We start from the raw sequence: 21,272 nt of genomic DNA, 5'->3' as shown, positions 1-21,272 counted from the left end.
TCAAGTATCAGTGAAATACTACTTGAGTAAAAGTCTAAAAGTATTTGGTTTAAATATAGTATCAGAAGTAAATGGAATTGCTCAAATGTACTTAAGTATCAAAAGTAAAAGTAAAAGTATAAACCATTTAAAATTCCTTATATTAATCAACATTTTATTTTATTTATTTATTGGCGGATAGCCAGGGGCAGACTCCAACACTCAGACATAATTTTAAAACAAAGCATTTGTGTTTAGTGAGTCAGGAGGGATGACCAGTGATGTTCTCTTGATAAGTGTGTGAATTGGACCATTTTCCTGTCAAAAGTTCTTTTGGGTGTCAGGGAAAATGTATGGAGTAAAAGTCCCGTGTAGCCCCGTGTAGCTCAGTTGGTAGAGCATGGCGCTTGCAATGCCAGGGTTGTGGGTTCGATTCCCACGGGGGGCCAGTATGAAAAAATAAATAATGTATGCACTAACTGTAAGTCGCTCTGGATAAGAGCGTCTGCTAAATGACTGGAAAGTACATAATTTTCTTTAGGAGTAAAAGTAAAAGTTGGCAAAAATATAAATAGTAAAGTAAAGTAAAGTACAGATACCCCCAAAAACTATTAAGTAGTACTTTAAAGTATTTTTACTTAAGTACTTTACACCACTGCTTGTGGGGACCAACAAAATGTCCCCAGTTGGTCAAATGTTGTTCATTTACTATTCTTGTGGGGACTTCTGGTCCCACACAACCACACTCCCTCCAACCCACCAGTCCCCATTTGTCCGCTTGAGAAAGGGCAAACGTTAGGTTATCAATAAATGTGCATTTTTGTGTGGGTGAACCCGAGCGCCCATCCTCCCCCTCTAAAATCCTGAGATGTCCCTTGTTGTACTAATCCAGTAATACTGTGGCCTAGTATGAGAGAGAGGGAGAGAGAGAGAGCGAGAGCGAGAAAGTGGGTGTGTGTGGGTGGACTTCTAAGCATGGCCAAAACATTAAACAGAACACCATGTGCTGACTGCCACCCTAAGCCTCTCCCCCTCTCACACCTCCACATGCATGACCGACACAACCAATGCCCCCCGCATTACAGCAGGTTAGCTTTTTTCCTAATGAATCTTATTCTGGAGGCAGCTCTGCAGAGTGGTCACTAGCTGACACAGCCACAAAGTCATTACATCGAATTTTAAACCCCAAAAAATAAACAAAGCAAATGTTTGTTTTCATGAATTTTTACAATTTAGCCAATTTTGACTTTGCAGCTGGCTCATCTAGCAGAAATTGCTCTGTTCTGCATCAAGGACAAGACTAATAAACGTCTACCTGCCACATTACATGGAAAATGAAAGGGTCCATTCCGGAAGTGTACTTAATCCAGAAAAGCAACAAAGAAAACTGTCACGTTATGCCCTCTCGATGATAAACAAACAAAAATAAATGCATTGTAATGAATTTGAATTCTATGAATAATACATTTCCTGAGTTAATCACAACTTTCTCCTCCCCTGACAGCTGAGGTGTATCAGACCCAATGATGTGTATAAACCCTGGATGGCGGCAGGTACGCTAGCGGTTAAGAGAGTTGGGAAAGTAACTGAAAGGTTGTTGGTTTGAATCCCAGAGCCGACTAAAAATCTGTCGATGTGCCCTTGAGCAATGCACTTAACCCTAATTGCTCATGTAAGTTGCTCTGGATAAGAGTGTCTGCTAAATGACTAAAATATTTCTGGTGATTTCACAAGCAACACATTTGACAAATGAAAAAAAAAAAAGTATAAATACATTGTAAACCACTGAGGTGAATTCAGAATACATGTGCATTTTACAACTACATGTAAACCAACGACAGTCAATGCTGCTGCAGGTAATATTTTTTTGTGTTTGCTTACACAAAATCGTGTGATTTGCTACACAAAGAACAACTTATAAAGCAACTGGTGATAATGGCAAAAAAACTATATGGAAGGGGAGAGAGGGTAGGAAAGGGATAGAAAAGGAAAAGGAGGTGGGTGGGTTACAAAGACAACCTAAACACTCATACAGTATAGCGCTTGGGCATGGACAAACTGCATCTGCCACACATCCTCCAATATGTTTCTCTCTCTCTTTCATTCCTTCTATCTCACACACACACACTGGATCATTTCTAATCCTGATCAGCTGAAACAGAAGATGTATGCCAGGGAATCATATGGAACTAACCACCCCCTCATCTCCCCACACACACACACACACACACACACACACTAGTACCATATACAGTTCAATGGCCCAGTGAAATAGTGATAGATTGCACGTTGTGCACAGGAGTCCCAGAGTATCTAAAATACTCACCACTAAAACAACATGTGCATTACCACGCGTGCATAGACACGTGTGGAGCAGGGACAACCCAGTTCTATGGTCGCCTGCTGTGGGGGAATCCAATACAGCTAATTGACACCGGACTCTTTTACATAACCAACTGGCTAAGTGATGGTGGATGGTTCCAGAATTCCCCGGGCACAGCTCTTCATCTCGATGACTTTCTGTCTGTGTCCCAAATGTCACCCTATTCCCTATATAGTGCACTACTTAGCACACTATGTAAGGAATAGGGCGCCATTAGGGCTGCACACACTCTCTTTTCCTCACACACGCTCTCCCTCTCTCATGCATAATAGACTACTAATGCCCGCTGGGATAAAAATAAATCAGATAAAGAACGTTGGCATAATAATGAGAATCACAACATTTGTTCTCGAGTGATAGATGACAAGTTGGCTTTGATCCTTTCTAAAGGAGCCCATCCATCTCTTCATCGCGCTCTCTCTCTCTCTCCCTGACTATCTCTCACTCTCTCGCTCTGAAGTGTGGTGTGCCTGTTCAGAGGCGCTCTCTCTTCTGTCATCTGTTGCTGTGGCAGCAAGGGGGGGTAGGTGACAAGTACAGGATGTCCCCTAGGACCTAGGTCACAGAGGTAACGTACCTACGCCAGTGAAATAGGACTCACTGGGGCCCTTGCTCCCTGTCATCCAGGACCTCTATATCAGGTGGTGAAAGGCAGGCCCTGAAAATCGTTAAAGATTCCATCCACCCAAGCCATAGACAGTTCTCTCTGCTTCCGCACGGCAAGTGGAACCGGTGCATCAAGTCTAACACCAACAGTCTCCTGAACAGCTTCTATCTCCAAGCCATGACACTGCTAAATAGCTAACAAAATGACTATACACACTGAGTTGACCCTTTTTTGCACACTCACAGGGCCCTTCACACTCACGCACACTGACACTCCAACACACACACGTAACACTCACTTCATCATTTGCTCACACACACATAATATGGTCACACACACCCACTCACATACAATCATCATATACTCTGCCGCTACTCTGTTTATCATATATCCTGATGCCTAGCCACCCTTGACCTATACATATCTAACACTCCATTATCCCTGCACATTGTAAATATGGTACTGGAACTGACTGACCCTGTATATAGTATGCTTACTCACTTTCTCATGTTCTTCTTATTTCTATTTATTGTGTGTTTTTGTTCTACCTTATGTTATTTTTAGTATTACATTGTTATTGATTACTGCATTGTTGGGTTTAGAGCTAGCAAGAAAGGCATTTCACTGTACTTGTGCGTGTGACATTAAAACTTGATACTCTGTGGAGGAACACAGCCTTCTGTACACACACACAGGCAGTCACACACACAAACACATATGTATGCACACACTCGTTTAATACAACACAAGCATGTTTAAAAAAAATCATGATTTCAATGAGAAAGTAAACAAAGAAACATCTTAATGAAATAAAGAGCCATATCCATGGCTCACAATTTGTAAACCGAGATGACAGTGTACGTTTCCAGCAGCTTTGAGAAGTAAAATAGAACACATTGGATCATGATTAGTCACAGTTGTCACATACTGTAGAACAAGTAATAGTCCCAGCGCTTTTCACATGATTGTGAAGCTCTTACATTATGCAATTAGATTATATACAGTAGAACTTCAAAGATACGAGCCTCGGAATTACAGATAGACCAATCAACCAAACAGGCAATATGAAACTGGGAACTTCTGTAAAACGTAAATGTTGCTTACATGGTCTAAAAAACACATCAGATATTACAGTATCTGGATAAATGATTAGAAAACACATGTAAAAAAAATATATATATATATTTTCTGGAACAAATATTTTCTATAAAAATATATAAAATCAATATATTCTATAATGCGTTTTGTAAGTGAATTTCAAAGTTACGGACATTTCAGTGTTCGAACAACCTCCATTCCAGACATGTTCGTATGTCGGAGTTCCTACTATACACTGAGTGTACAAAACACCTTCCTAATATTGAGTTGTACCCCCTTTTGCCTCAATTAGTCGGGGCATGGACTCTACAAGGGGTCGAAAGCATTCCACATGGATGCTGGCCCATGTTGACTCCAATGCTTCCCACGGTTGTGTCAAGTTGGCTGGATGTGCTTTGGGTGGTGGACCATTCTTGATACACACGGGAAACTGTTGAGCGTGAAAAACCCAGAAGCGTTGCAGTTCTTGAAACACTCAAACCGGTGCGTCTGGCACCTACTACCATACCCCGTTCAAAGGCACTTAAATATTGTGTCTTGCCCTTTCACCCTCTGAATGGCACAAATACCCAATCCATGTCTCAATTGTCTCAAGGCTTAAAAATCCTTCTTTAACCTGTCTCCTCCCCTTCATCTACACTGATTTAAGTGGATTAAACAAGTTACATCAATAATGGAGCATAGCTTTCACCTGGATTCACCTGGTCAGTCTATGTCATGGAAAGAGCAGGTGTTCCTAATGTTTCGTACACTCAGTGTATAATATGTCTCTGATTATTACTTATGTTTTCAACATGGTACTATTGCATTCATTTTACTTGTTTCATTATTTCATTGTTCAACACAATAAATAGCAAAAAGGAGAAAATATCCTTACGGTATGATATTTTTTATTTATTTTCACTACTTCCAATCCAGAGGAGATTTCTCATTTTCTGTAAACAGTTTCCAGCCCTATGGGCCCTGGTTAAAAGTAGTAGTGCACTATATAGGGAATAGGGTGCCATTTCAGACCCAATCAGTCTGATCTAAATAGTCCAGTCAGAAACCATTGGCTAGTCTGACTGAAATTATGATGAGGTAATGATCTGTGTCACACAGCAGCTCATTAATGTCAGTCCCATGATCACATATAAATATAAAAGTGTTTGTCTCGCTCTACTCCTCCCTCACTCCCATCCCTTCTCTACACAGTCAGCCGGTCACAATTCGATCCCTAACCTTCCCATTGGCCCCAACGTTTGCAGATGTGTAAGGTGGAAGCAATATGGCGGAAGCTTTATTACTACACTGCTTACACCTATCCAGAACCTTCAGATGAGGGGTTAGGGCCAAGGTGGAGGGAATAGGAGCGATTTGGGACTGGCTTTTATCCCTCCCTCCCTTTCCCTCTCTTTCCCCCCTCCCCTTCTCCTTCATTCACAAAAACACACACAGTCAGGGGCATGTCACTAAGCCAAGTCCACGTATCCCAGGCCCAATAGCATACAACTGGATTCCATCACAGTTTCAACCACCATCCTGTCTCCATTTATCTGTGAGGACACAACAGAGGGGCAGAGGCCTTCCCATCTCCATAGAAACATCCCTTGATCCCCGATTCCGATCTGTCCCATTGGTGCGCAGAAACCGTGAGACCGTATCATTGGCTAAACCCAGGGAGGTCATTCCTAGATCACGTCTGCGATTGGCTCCTTGGGTTTCTCGGCGGTGAGAGCCAGACAGGTGTCAAAGGTGAGAGAGGTGGTCCGGTGGTCCAGGGCCAAATTGGAGTTGGGGGCAGGACGACACAGCCGGCGGAAACGCTACAGGCAACAGGAGAGATGGACGGGTTGTTAGTCACACACAACATATGCCTTAATGCACTGTACAGTATGTCTTATATGCTTAGTACAGTCTTCTGCACTGACTTACTGGCCAACCTAGTCACTATAGCATGATGGGAAGGTACAAGTTATTTTCAAGGCACACTAACTAATGTCTTGTATAATCATAGGGTAAGTCACAGGGGAGATGGAGGTAAGTAAGTGTAGAGTCAGTCCACATAGTGCAGTGTTGGACGGTAGGGGCAAGAGTAACAGTTAATGTGAGAGTCAGGGTTATGGTAAGGCCAAGTGTAGTAGTTGGTTGTTGGTGTAAAAAATGTCACTGTGTGACTGACCTGTGTTAGGCTGCCGGGGGTGGTGGCCAGTGCGTAGAGCGCACAGATGGGCAGCAGGGAAACAGAGGAGAGGGTGAGTAGCCAGCCTAGGGCTGTGGCCCACCCCGGGGCTACTACGCCCTTCCCCAGGGACAGAGGGGACCAGCACACCAAGGAGAACACAAACGTTGCCTGGAGAGAGAGACAGAGAAAGAGAGTTGCACACACACATTGCTTGTCTGAATATGACCTAATGGATTCATCTTGGACCAGTGTATCAGTCTGATTCAAAATTGATCCATTTATAGGGTAAGAAATGTATAGAGAAAAGTCACAACAACTAGATTCTGCAAAAAAGGTAACCAAATAATTCACACAATTGCTCACATGTATACACAGATATCCAATGACAGACACAATTGGGATATGTGAAGTTCACAGGACTCCTCCCACACACAGGGGTCAAGGGTTAAAGGTCACTCACCGTGCACATGGCTGGTGTCAGGTAGCGCCAGCACAGCTTGAAGAAGGGCAGCGGGCTGTAGCCAATCATGTGCTTAATGTTGTCATTGAACCTGTCAGGCCCTAAGGAACAGGGCGAGGGTTATTACGTGGTTCTGTGGTCAAGGCCTGGTTCTGACCACAACAATGGTTGAACCATGGTTCTGAATTGAAAGGACCATACAAGGTCAGTCTGAAGTCCAGGCACAATCTTGAAGACCAGTAATTGAAAGCTAGAAAATGGTCCTAGAGACGCCAAACCACTTAAATCAGAGCACAAACCCATATAAGACCGTAGAACCGTAGAACAGGATATTGTCTAAGGTCCTAAATAGACCACCTTTAAATCCCACGGTCGTAACGACCATAGAGGACCCACTGGAGACCTGACCGCAGTCTAAACGACCTTGGTCAAACCCAATTTCCACAGCTCTCCACAGGGATGTAAAGCATGCCTACCTCAACTCTCCCTGGGCCTATATACAGTGCATTCGGTAAGTATTCAGACCCCTTCCCTTTTTCCACATTTTGTTACGTTACAGCCTTATTCTAAAATGGATTAAATTAACTTTTTTCCTCATCAATACCTCATAATGAAAAAGGGATAACAGGGTTTTAGAGATTTTTGCACATTTACATAAGTATTCAGACCCTTCGCTATGAGACTCGAAATTGAGCTCAGGTGCATCCTGTTTCCATTGATCATCCTTGAGATGTTTCTACAACTTGATTGGAGTCCACCTGTGGTAAATTCAATTGATTGGACATGATTTGGAACGGCACACACCTGTCTATATAAGGTCCCACAGTTGACAGTTCATGTCAGAGCAAAAACCAAGCCATGAGGTCGAAGGAATTGTCCGTAGAGCTCCGAGACATGATTGTGTCGAGGCACAGATCTGGGGAAGGGTACCAAAAAATGTCTGCAGCATTGAAGGTCCCCAAGAACACAGTGGCCTTCATCATTCTTAAATGGAAGAAGTTTGGAACCACCAAGACTCTTCCTAGAGCTGGCTGCCCGGCCAAACTGAGCAATCGGGGGAGAAGGGCCTTGGTCAGGGAGGTGACCAAGAACCCGATAGTCACTCTGACAGAGCTCCAGAGTTTGTCTGTGGAGATGGGAGAACCTTCCAGAAGGACAACCATCTTTGCAGCACTCCACCAATCAGGCCTTTATGGTAGACTGGCCAGACGGAAGCCACTCCTCAGTAAAAGGCACATGACAGCTCACTTGGAGTTTGCCAAAAGGCATCTAAAGGACTCTCAGACCATGAGAAACAAGATTCTCTGGTCTGATGAAACCAAGATTGAACACTTTGGCCTGAATGCCAAGCATCACGTCTGGAGGAAACCTGGCACTATCCCTATGGTGAAGCATGGTGGTGGCAGAATCATGCTGTGGGGATGTTTTTCAGCGGCAGGGACTGGGAGACTAGTCAGGATCGAGGCAAAGATGGAGCAAAGTACAGAGAGGTCCTTGATGAAAACCTGCTCCAGAATACTCAGGACCTCAGACTTGGGCGAAGGTTCACCTTACAACAGGACAACGACCCTAAGCACACAGCCAAGACAACTCAGGAGTAGCTTCGGGACAAGTCTTTGAATGTCCTTGAGTGGCCCAGCCAGAGCCTGGACTTGAACCTGATCGAACATCTCTGGAGAGACCTGAAAATAGCTGTGCAGCGACGCTCTCCATCCAACCTGACAGAGCTTGAGAGGATATGCAGAGAAGAATGGGAGAAACTCCCCAAATAAAGGTGTGCCAAGCTTGTAGCAAGAATGTAATCGCTGCCAAAGGTGCTTCAACAAAGTACTGAGTAAAGGGTCTGAATACTTATGTAAATGTCATCTTTCTGTTTTTTTTATTTTTTATACATTAGCAAAATTCTATAAAAACCAGTTTTTGCGTCGTCATTATGGGGTATTGTGTGTAGATTGATGAGGGAAAAACACAATTTTATCCATTTTAGAATAAGGCTGTTAAATAACAAAATGTGGAAAAAGTGAAGGGGTCTGAATACTTTCCGAATGCACTGTAGGCACGCATGTTTGACGCTAAACGCACACACACACAACAACACACACACACACACACACACACACACACACACACACACACACACACACACACACACACAGTTCCCACTGCTTAGGAATCCACCAGAGCAGACAGGTTCCCACCTCACACAGACTGCGCCAGTCCCCATCATCATTCCTATCTACAGCCCCTGTGTCTCTACCTCCTGGCTCTGGCCCTTATCGTAAAACAACAATTGCCTCTTACACTCTCAACTTACATGGAAACAAATTAAAGTAGAACACCCAAAATCCCTCTACAGCTCCACTGTAGACTATCTGCAGATTTACACCCTGGCTTGTCTATGTTAGAGACTTAGTGTTAGCATTAGTGTTAGCATTTGAGGCAGATCTATGCACAGGCTTTTCTGTGTGTCTGGAGTTTTTGGGATGTTAGCGTTAGAACGTTAGTATGTTAGCGTTCGAGGCAGATTGATGCTCAGGTTTTTCTGTCACCTGAGTTTTTCTGTGTTAGCGACTTAGCGTTAGCATCTAAGGGAGATTCATGCCTGAGCTTTTCTTTGTCTAATGTTTTTGTATGTTAGTATCTGAGGCAGCTACTGTGGGCTTCCCAGGGCCCCATGGCTGAGACTGTGTGGCGACACGTTCAGCGGGAAGATTTAGGGGCTGGGGAGACAGTGACTAATTAATAGGGCTGGCGCTGGCTCTGTCTCCACTACACTCCAGCTCACACTGAATGTCTGCAGCTCACAATAGACTACTCCAGATTCATATACTGTTGACCTGAATAGAAATATGGAAGGTAAGGGAGAGGGACGTACAAGATTTGTGCATAGTTAAACAACACCACCGGCGGCTCACTTTGTGTGTAATTGCACAATTGAGAGAGACAGCCATAGAGAGATATATAGATAAAAGTAAGAAAGAAAGAAATTACTGTGTTTCGAGGCACCCATCAGAGGGTGTGTTCAATGTTAAGTGTACATTAGGGTGAATGATGTTGTGTTAAGGTTGTGATAAGGTATTTATTGTGCACAACCTCTGGACTCACCGTAAACCCAGCCCACAGCCACTGACTGGAAGATGGACAGGAGCAGCAGACTGGCCCCACTGCAGGAGTAGTGGTCATAGATCTGGAACACATAGAGACCACCCTATCCAAAGAGAGTGAGAGAACATTACATCACAGATTTATCACCACGTCATAGATCTATACAATTAAAAAGATAGAGGGATATTATTTAATTGGGAGAATACATTTGGATAATGTACTAATTGTAACAGAGTGTCTAGCGGTATGTGAATATGTCAACTAGTTGGACATTAGTTCAAATAGACAGACAGACAAACAGACAACCAATCATGTAGACCAGTGTTTCCCAACCCTGGTCCTAGAGTACCCCCAACTGTACACATTTTCATTGTAGCCCTGGATAAGCCTCAATGAGTTGAATGAGGTGTGTTTGTCCAGCGCTACAACTAAAATGTGTACTGTTGGGGGTACTCGAGGACCAAGGTTGGGAAACACTGATGTAGACAGATAGACAGACAGGCAAGCAGACAGACAGACAGACAGCCAGCTAGCCAGCCAGCCAGCCAGCCAGCCAGTCAGCCAGCCACCCAGCTAGCCATGTAGCTAGTCATGTAGACAGCCCCCCAAGCTAGCCAGCCAGTCATGTGTCCAGTAAAACAGACAACCATCCATCCACCTAGACTGACGACTCACACTAAGTTCTTCTGCTGCTCTGTCGTTCGCTACATACTTTAGTCTGGGACTGCCATCATTGAAGTTGTTTATGGTGAGGAGGGACACAAGGGGCATTGTACAATTACAAAGTAATCAGCGATTGGATCGTCTCTAACCAATCAGAGTATCAAAGCCAAAGACACATTTTCTAACCGCCGCTTTACCCACGTGTGCTCTTGCTCTGGCCCAACCCATTGGTTTCTGGACCAATCAGACAGCCCTGAACGTGTTCGCATTCGGTGAATGGTCGGGGAGGTACTCAGATTCAGACTTCCAGAGAAGAAACTAATGTCAATGGGCATGGCGTAGCGTTTGGCCGGAGCAAGGAGTCTGGGTAGCCAGGCAATCATCCACCCACCCACCCATTCATCCATCCACCCATTCATCCATCCAACCAGACTCACCGGGTGACCATGACCAGGCCAACCAGGAAGCAGACGACACACACCATCAGCAGCAGCAGCTCACGTCGATAACCCAGCCGGATCACCGTAGGGTAGAGGTCAGTCACAGAGGTCATAAGGGCCTCCAGGCTCACAAACTGGACAGGGGGTGGAAGGGGGAGGGGAACGAGGTAGGTTGGTATGTGTAAGATGGTTGTTACATTGCAATGCTTGTCTGTTGCATACTGTGTGTGTGTCTGCGTGTGCATGTCGATACGATGCTTGTTACATTGTAATTATTTGTTATATACTGGATGCATGAGTGGAAGAGACCCTGTGTGTTTGTGTGTGAGTGTGTGTGTGTGCGTGCCACACACACACCTGTGTGTCCAGCCCCAGCATGATGATCATGAGGAAGAAGCACACAGCCCACAGCTGAGGGAGAGGCATCATGGCTACAGCCCGAGGGTGCGCGGATGAAGGCCAGCCCAGGGCCTGGAGAGAAACACACACAGTCAGACACACACAGCCATACACAGTCAGACATACAGTCAGACAAGCACAGCCATACAACACAGTCAGACACATTCAGTGCCTTTAGAAAGTATTCACACCCCTTGACTTTTTCCACATTTTGTTCTGTTACAAAGTGGGATTAAAATGGATTTAATTGTACTTTTCTGTCACAAAAAGACTCTGTAATGTCAAAGTGGAAGAATAAAAAATAACATTTATTAAACACTAATATATTTTGATTATATAAGTATTCAACCCCCTATGCCAATACATGTTACATTTACATTTTCGTCATTTAGCAGACGCTCTTACCCAGAGCGACTTACAAATTGGTGCATTCACCTTATGATAGCCAGTGGGACAACCACTTTATTATATTTTGTATATATATATTTTTTTTTTGGGCGGGGTAAGGGTGGGTAGAAGGATTACTTTATCCTATCCCAGGTATTCCTTAAAGAGGTGGGGTTTCAAGTGTCTCCGGAAGGTGGTGAGTGACTCCGCTGTCCTGGCGTTGTGAGGGAGCTTGTTCCACCATTGGGGTGCCAGAGCAGCGAACAGTTTTGACTGGGCTGAGCGGGAACTGTGCTTCCGCAGAGGTAGGGGGGCCAGCAGGCCAGAGGTGGATGAACGCAATGCCCTCGTTTGGGTGTAGGGACTGATCAGAGCCTGAAGGTACGGAGGTGCCGTTCGCCTCACAGCTCCGTAGGCAAGCACCATGGTCTTGTAGCAGATGCGAGCTTCAACTGGAAGCCAGTGGAGTGTGCGGAGGAGCGGGGTGACGTAAGAGAACTTAGGAAGGTTGAACACCAGACGGGCTGCGGCGTTCTGGATGAGTTGTAGGGGTTTAATGGCACAGGCAGGGAGCCCAGCCAACAGCGAGTTGCAGTAATCCAGACGGGAGATGACAAGTGCCTGGATTAGGACCTGTGCTGCTTCCTGTGTAAGGCAGGGTCGTACTCTGCGAATGTTAGAAACACCTTTGGCACTGATTACAGCTGTGAGCCTTTTGGGGTAAGTCTCTAAGAGTTTTGCACACCTGGATTGTACAATATTTGCCCATTATTCTTTTTTAAATTCTTCAAGCTCTGTCAAGTTGGTTGTTGATCATTGCTAGACAGCCACTTTCAAGTCTTGCAATAGACTTTCAAGCCAATTTAAGTCAAAACTGTAACTCGGCCACTCAGGAACATTCAATGTCGTCTTGGTTAGCAACTCCAGTGTAGATTTGGTCTTGTGATTTAGGTTATTGTCCTGCTGAAAGGTGAATTCATCTCCCAGTGTCTGTTGGAAAGCAGACTGAACCAGGTTTTCCTATAGGACTTTGCCTGCGATTAGCTGTACTCCATTTATTTTTATCCTAAAACACTCCTTAATCCTCGCCCATAACATGCATACCCATAACATGATGCAGCCACCACCATGCTTGAAAATATGAAGATTGGTACTCAGTGATGTGTTGTGTTGGATTTGCCCCAAACATAACGCTTTGTATTCAGGACAAAAAGTTAATGTCTTTACCACATCTTTTGCAGTATTACTAAAGTGCCTTGTTACAAACCCCCACACCATCACACCTCCTCCATGCTTCATGGTGGGAATCACACATGTGGAGATCATCCGTTCACCTACTCTGCGTCTCACAAAGACACATTGGTTGGAAATAAAAATCTCAAATTTGGACTCATCAGACCAAAGGACAGATTTCCACCAGTCTAATGTCCATTGCTCGTGTTTCTTGGCCCAAGCAAGTCTCTTCTTCTTATTGGTGTCCTTTAGTAGTGGTTTCTTTGCAGCAATTCGACCATGAAGGCCTGATTCCTCTGAACAGTTGATGTTGAGATGTGTCTCTTACTTGAACTCTGTGAAGCATTTATTTGGGCTGCAATCTGAGGTGCAGTTAACTCTAATGAACGTATCCTCTGCAGCAGAGGTAACTCTGGGTGTTCCTTTCCTGTGGCGGTCCTCATGAGAGCCAGTTTCATCATAGCGCTTGATGGTTTTTGTGACTGCACTTGAAGAAACTTTCAAAGTTCTTGACATTTTCCTGATTGACTGACCTTCATGTCTTAAAGTAATGATGGACTGTCATTTCTCTTTGCTTATTTGAGCTGTTCTTGCCATAATATGGACTTGGTCTTTTACCAAGTAGGGCTATCTTCTGTATACCCCTACCTTGTCACAACACAGTTGATTGGCTCAAATGCATTAAGAAGGAAATAAATTCCACAAATTAACTTTTAACAAGGCACACCTGTTAATTGAAATGCATTCCAGGTGACTACCTCATGAAGCTGGTTGAGAGAATGCCAAGAGTGTGCAAAGTTGTCATCAAGGCAAAGAGTGGCTACTTTGAAGAATCTCAAATATAAAATATACTTTTTAACTTAAAAAAAAAAAAAACTTTATAAAACACTTTTTTGGTTACTACATGATTCCATGTGTTATTTCATAGTTTGATGTCTTTACTATTATTCTATAATGTAGAAAATAGTAAAAATAAAGAAAATCCCTGGAATGAGTAGGTGTGTCCAAACTTTTGACTGGTACTGTATATTGGCATAGAAAACTGTAATGTACCTGACTGGGCCACATCTGCGATGTCCACGCCCTGCTCCTGAGCCATGAAGCCCAGCACAGAGAAGATGGCAAAGCCTGCCAGGAAGCTGGTGGCACTGTTCAGCAGGCACAGGGAATAACAGTCCCTGGCAAACAACACAGACAATCACAATCAATCACTGAGTAAATATAGGGAACAGACAATCTCAATCAATCACTGACTTCAAACTATCTATAAAAAAGAAGAATTATTCAATAAAACAAAATGCTTTAAAACATTTTCCATTATGTTCCCTAATGAACACGACCCTGGGTTTGTAATTGCCAAGACCTGTGTGTCAGTGTGGGAAACAGGCAGTGTGGGATTTTGTTCTAGTTGGGGTACGTTCTCTGTGTTTTCCCTGTCATTCCAGGCATTCTTTATGTAAAACATCTGGGGACTGGGGGACTGGGAGTCGGGGTCTGCCTCCTAAATGTCTCCCTATTACTGGGTCATAAGTAGTGCACTACATAGTAAATAGGGTGCCATTTGGAACAAAGCCAGGGAGTCCCTTCAAAAGCAAATGTTCATCAACTTCAAGTTCTACGGTTAATTTTGCCAAGTCATGAGATGAAAATTGAAAGGTTAAATTATTCCTTTGCTTTATTTGTCTTGGTGAGCTAAATTGATGAAATTAGTACCACTTTGTGAATTTGGTTTGTTGTATCATCTACTGTGTGTGTGTGCGTGTATGAGGCTCACTTATAGCAGTCGTTGTTGTATTTGTTGTAGCTGCCCAGGGCGGTAAGGCTCCCCAGACAGATGCCATAAGAGAAGAAGATCTGAGTCCCCGCATCCATCCATACCTAAACAGAGATGGACAGATAGATAGAGATGGATGGAAGGAAGGAAAGAGAAAAAATGAGGGAAAGAGAAAGGGTAAAAGTAGAGAGAGAGCGAGAGAGAGAAAGAAGGAGGGAGCAAGACAAAAAGAGAGTGATGTCTTGAGATGTTGCTTTTTTCTCTATTTTTGTTTCATCAGACCAGAGGACATTTCTCCAAAAAGTACGATCTTTGTCCCCATGTGCAGTTGCAAACCGTAGTCTGGCTTTTTTATGGCGGTTTTGGAGCAGTGGCTTCTTCCTTGCTGAGCGGCCTTTCAGGTTATGTCTATATAGGACTCGTTTTACTGTGTATATCTATACTTTTGTACCTGTTTCGTCCAGCATCTTCACAAGGTCCTTTGCTGTTGTTCTGGGATTGACTTGCACTTTTCGCACCAAAGTACGTTCATCTCTAGGAGACAGAACACGTCTCCTTCCTGAGTGGTATGACGGCTGCGTGGTCCCATGGTGTTTATACTTGCGTACTATTGTTTGTACAGATGAACGTGGTACCTTCAGGCGTTTAGAAATTGCTCCCAAGGATGAACCAGACTTGTGGAGGTCTACCATTTTTTTTCTGAGGTCTTGGCTGATTTCTTTTGATTATCCCATGATGTCAAGCAAAGAGGCACTGAGTTTGAAGGTAGGCCTTGAAATACATCCAAAGGTAAACCTCCAATTGACTCCAATGATGTCAATTAGCCTATCAGAAGCTTCTAAAGCCATGACATCATTTTCTGGAATTTTCCAAGCTGTTGAAAGGCACAGTCAACTTAGTGTGTGTAAACTTCTGACCCACTGGAATTGTGATACAGTGAATTATTAGTGAAATAATCTGTCTGTAAACAATTGTTGCAAAAATGACTTGTGTCATGCACAAAGTAGATGTCCTAACCGACTTGCCAAAACTATAGTTTGTTAACAAGAAATTTGTGGAGTGGTTGAAAAACGAGTTTTAATGACTCCAACCTAAGTGTATGAACACTTCCGACTTCAACTGTACTAGGTTACGAAATCCAACTTTTTGGATGTACTGTTAATGAAACGTCAGAGAAAGACCCTACTGAACGATTCAGAACATGAATAATTGTCACGACTTCCTCCGAAGCGGCCTCCTCTCCTTGTTCGGGCAGGCTTCGTCGTTCGTCGTCATCGGCCTTCTTGCCACTGCCGCTCCTCATCTCATCATTCAATTTTTTTTGTCTTGTTTATTACACACACCTGGTTCATATCCCCTCATCAGTACCTGTAGAAGTGTTCCCTCTGCCCCCTTGTCTTTGTGTGTGATTGTTTATTGTGAAGGTTATATTAGCTCGGTGGAGCTCTGTGTATGTCGTATCGTCGGGATATTTCACCCGTGTGCCTTGTTGTTTCCAGTGCGTCTGATTTCCGCACTGGAGTTGTTTGACGCCTTGCTGCGCACCGCTGTGTTTTCGGAATAAACCTTTATTCTCTGATTTACTCTCCTGCGCCTGACTCCTTCAAAATCACTCACCACAATAATCATTAGGGTTAGGCGGTATCCATATTTTCATACAGTATTACCGGAAGTACACACAAGGGCAGCTATAAAAAATAAAATAAACGCTAAAGACAATTTAGGCAACATGGATCTTGATTCAGGAGGGAATTGATTGTCTCTGCTGTAACCAAGAAACTTGATCTCGCCATCTAGACACTTAGCTAGCAAGTTATTATAACCAAATGCAAAGCTGGAGCCCTGAGCTGGATATAATTTATTTGGCACATCTTATATAGTTAACTTATAGTTATAAACAGTGGCGTAACACGCACCCCTATATATATACAGTACCAGTCAAAAGTATGGACACACCTACTCATTCAAGGGTTTTTCTTTATTTTGACTATTTTCTACATTGTAGAATAATAGTGAAGACATCAAAACTATGAAATAACACATATGGAATCATGTAGTAACCAAATAGCCACAGTATGCCAAGAGTGTGCAAAGCTGTCATCAAGGCAAAGGGTGGCTATTTGAAGAATCTCAAATATTTTTTGATTTGTTTAACACTTTTTTGGTTACTACATGATTCCATATGTGTTATTACATAGTTTTGATGTCTTCACTATTATTCTACAATGTAAAAAATTGTCAAAATAAAGAATAACCCTTGAATGAGTAGGTGTGTCCAAACTTTTAACTGGTAGTGTATGTAAAGACAAGATTAAATCAAGAATAGTCTGATGGGTGACAATATTAGCCTATCACTTGTGAATTATATATTATCACTTGTGAATGATTCCCAGCGTAAGGTAAGATACAATGCCTTTTTTTAGCGACTTTTTCTAATCATAGTCACACACCTCATGTAGCCTAGCCCATATATATGTTTATATGCTTATATGTTTTGACAAGGTTTGTATCACAACTAAAGTGGCCAAATAACTTCTAGAAATTAAGCACATTAATCCGCTTTACAAGGGGTGTAAAGCCTAACTGGCATACATAAGCAGCACGTGAGTTTCAAGTTTGGGGAAGATAATTTTCACCATAAAAATGCATCATAATAAAAGCATTACATGCATAATCGCATTAACAGTCCCTTTTGATAATGGTATTTTCCCACTAATGGAACATTCACGCTTATAGCCTACTGCCGTGTGTGCATTGCTGCGCTTATAATTTGAAGAAATAGCCTAATAGTTTATCACATTTTAAGCTAAACGTTCTGATCTGTTGTGTCAGCCTCATTGCGTAAAAAAAAAAAAAGTGGGATGCTACTGGTTGTATTAATTTGGGATCTATCGCATCCCACAACTGTCCCAGACTATATTTGGAATATTTATTTCTCGCACAGAATAGAATCGGTCAACTTTTGTATTATGGGGGATAGTAGATTGACATAGGCTAATGCTTTTGCAGTTCGTTAGGCCTACTCATCTTGTTTGCTGACGAAAAGTAAATGTGGACAGTTCTTCCAATATCTTCAATATGCACCTCGGAATTGGATAAGGATGCACGCAGTTGCGTCCCCGAAGTGGTAGCCTGTGAGAAAGACCCGATCACGCATGTAAGTGAGAGGTCCTTCGGGGGACACGCAGCACAAAGGGAGAAGGGAACAACGGCCACACAAGGCGTGGATTTTTTAGGGTGCATTATGGCCACACAAAGGGTTGCCGCTGGAAATTCAAGGCATTATCAAGTGCTTGTCAAATTGTGAATTAGAAACTGATGAAGTGTGTACTGCCTGCGCAAAAAAACAAAGCTCATGCCTTTCAAGCAACTTTTTTCAAATCATCATTAGATTCGCATCATGTAGCCTTACAATGTTTTAAAAATCAAAACATATAGCCCAAAGTTTGTAGAACAACTAAAGTTACATTAATAACTCTAAATTAAGCACATAGGAGTACCTATTTCTTTGCTAACCGCACAACACAGAACTCCCTCAAATCGATTGGAGAAAATATCCTTTCTATTTTATTCAGCTTTGTTCAATTGTATTCTTCATACTACAAAATAATATAAAATAATGCAGCAGAATTCTAGCCAAATCTTGTCTGCTAAATGAACTAGTGTAGCCCACAGCCATATGGCATAGCCAGATCAGGACCTAACATAAGGACAACTCAGAGTATGCTATTATTTTCTTCTGAAATAGACTACATTTTCTTCATATCATGTTTCTTTAGACCTGTCTAAAATAAAAAATGGATTTATTGTGAAGGTGTAGGCTATATTACATGGATTTCATACGACTTTTTAAAATGTAGATGTTCCAAAGGTCTGCATCAGTGGCTTGTAGGCTATGTGTGGAAGCCAGGAGATGCTAAATGTGTTTATGTTAATTAATGGTCAATTACCGTGAGACCGACAGTTATTTGCTTGACAATCACCGGCTGGCAAAATTTTGTGACCGCCACAGGCCTAATTATGATGACTTCCGGAGGACGTCCTCCAACCTATCAGAGCTCTTGCAGCATGAATAAACATATTTTCCATCCACTCAAAGGATCAGAGAATGAATCTAGTATCGAAAGCATAAACTACAGCTAGCTAGCACTGCAGTGTGTGGTGAGTAGCTGAATGACAATAGTTGAACAGTTTTGAACAAATTAATTTCTTCAAAAATAAAGGAGAAGCAGCTGAGAGAGAGAGAGCTAGCTATATTTTGTTGTATTTTTTTTATTCTACTTAGTTTACCTTTCACTTACTTAGCCAGCTAATGCAGCTACTTTAGCCTGCTCAACAACCTGACTCAAACAGTGAGACAAATGCTATTTATGTTAGCTAGCTGGCTAAGGCTATTCAACACTGCAACTCTTCCAAGTGAAAGTAAGCTTTTGGTTTTATTAATTTATTACCACCGGGGCTGGCCGGTGTAACTGCTAAACAGCTTGCTGTACACTGTATTGTGTGATTGTACATATGGATTGGATTGTGGGTTTACTAACGAGTTAGTTCTAGTAGCTATGTTGACTATGACGTTAGATAATATGGTGACAACTATGTAGGCCAGGTGTCAAACTCATTTTAGCTCAGGGGCCACATGGAGGAAAATCTATTCCCAAGTGGGCCGGACCGGAAAAATCATGGTATATATAACTTAAAAACAACAACTTCAGATTGTTTTCTTTGTTTTAATACGATCAACATACAACATAAAGCTGGAGCCTGAGGACAGTGTGTCCAAAATAGTACAAGCACAACATCACTATTAATCATAAAACACGTCAAGTTTATTTGAAAATTCTAAAGAAAAAGAACACACAAACACACAATGCCTCAGTGATTAACAGAACTGTTTCACAGATCACAGAACTATATCAGGGTGTCATTTCTCAGGCAGAAATGTAGATAAAAAATAATAAAATCCTGTTCCCCAAACAAGTGCAAGAACCACAGAGTCAAGAATAGGTTAAATATACAAATAAAATAAAAACAATTAAAAACAATAGCACATCAACATAAAAACATATAAACATAAAGCTGGAGCCTGAGGACAGTGTCCAAAAGCACAACATCACTATTAATCATAAAACACCTCAAGTTATTTGAAAGTTCTGAGGACAAAGAACACACAAACACACAATGCCTCAGTGATTCACAGAAGTATATCACAGATCACAGAACTATATCAGGGTGTCATTTCTCAGGCAGAAATGTAGATAAAAATAATGAAATCCTGTTCCCCAAACAAGTGCAAGAACCACAGAGTCAAGAATATGTTAAATATACAAATAAAATAAAATCAATTAAAAACAATAGCACATCAACATAAAAACATATAAACATAAATCTGAAAGCGTTGCTCAAACTCCCGTAACAGTCCAGTTATTTTATCTTTGAACCGCTTCATGTCTGCCACATGTTGGGTCGCGCACACATTTTTCAGACAGGGGAAGTGAGCTGCATCACCACCGGCAAGTGCGTCTCTCACAATGACAGCTTTCAACTTGAAAGAATGTATGCTGTCATAATACTGCGTGACAACTTTGTTGCGCCCCTTGCAGCTGTTTGTTCAAGTTATTCAGGTGCTCTGTAACATCCACCATAAATGCAAGGTCCGGCATCCATTCTGCGGAATGAAATTCTAACACTGGTTTGCCCTTTTCTTCCATGAACTGTCTCAATTTCTTCTCGTAAATCAAAAGAAACGCCTCCAGCACAGCACCTCGGCTTAACCATCTTACTCTCAGTGTGGTATGGCAGGCCATAGATGTGGTCTTTCTCTGAGAAGGCTGTCAAACTGACTGACGGTGATTCAGGCTTCTGGATCGATGAAATTAACAGTTTGGATGACCACCTTCATGGACGTTATCCATCTTTAATGACTTGCAACACAAAGCCTCCTGGTGCAAAAATACAGTGAAAAGTCAAAAATCACGTCCTCCATTTGCAGATTGCACTTTCTCTCTGAACTTTGTCACAACGCCTGCTTTTTTCCCCGATCATTGAGGGCGCACCATCTGTAGCCAGGCTGACAGTGCGGGACCAGTCCACTCCGACCCTGTCCAGCCGCCCAACGCGGTAAAAATATCAGCTGCTGTCGTTGTATCTGTCATCGCCACCAACTCCCACGCTAACTCCTCGGTGACGGTCAATGTGTCATCAACTACGCGGATGAAAAAATGGCCAGTTGTGCAACATCTGTAATGTCCGTGGTTTTCATCAATTGCAACCGAAAACGCAATAAATGACTTTACTTTTTGCTTCAACTGGCTGTCCAAATCCACTGAAAGATCGGAAATCCTGTCTGCAACTGTGTTTCTTGTCAGGCTGATATTTGCAAAAGCCTGCCGCTTTTCAGGGCACACAATCTCCGCTGCCTTCATCATGCATGTTTTTACAAATTCACCCTCACTCAATGGTTTTGAAGCCACTGCGATTTCATTAGCAATGAGGTAGCTAGCAATGAGGTCTCGGCTGTGAGTAAACACAGACTGCTGTTTCTTCAGACCCGCCAACAGTTCATTCACCTTCTCTCATCTCC

General features: G+C 42.7%; 1 pseudogene; it reads right to left on the bottom strand.

The window, feature by feature from the left end:
• Nucleotides 1-5,421: 5,421 nt before the first annotated feature.
• LOC123487130 overlaps nt 5,422-21,272 on the bottom strand; it is a 38,360-nt pseudogene continuing 22,509 nt past the window's right edge.

The sequence above is a fragment of the Coregonus clupeaformis genome, unplaced genomic scaffold (assembly GCF_020615455.1).
Source record: "Coregonus clupeaformis isolate EN_2021a unplaced genomic scaffold, ASM2061545v1 scaf1477, whole genome shotgun sequence".
Classification (NCBI taxonomy): domain Eukaryota; kingdom Metazoa; phylum Chordata; class Actinopteri; order Salmoniformes; family Salmonidae; genus Coregonus; species Coregonus clupeaformis.
Note: the sequence above shows the minus strand (reverse complement) of the source record. Positions and strands in the feature narration are given on the sequence as shown.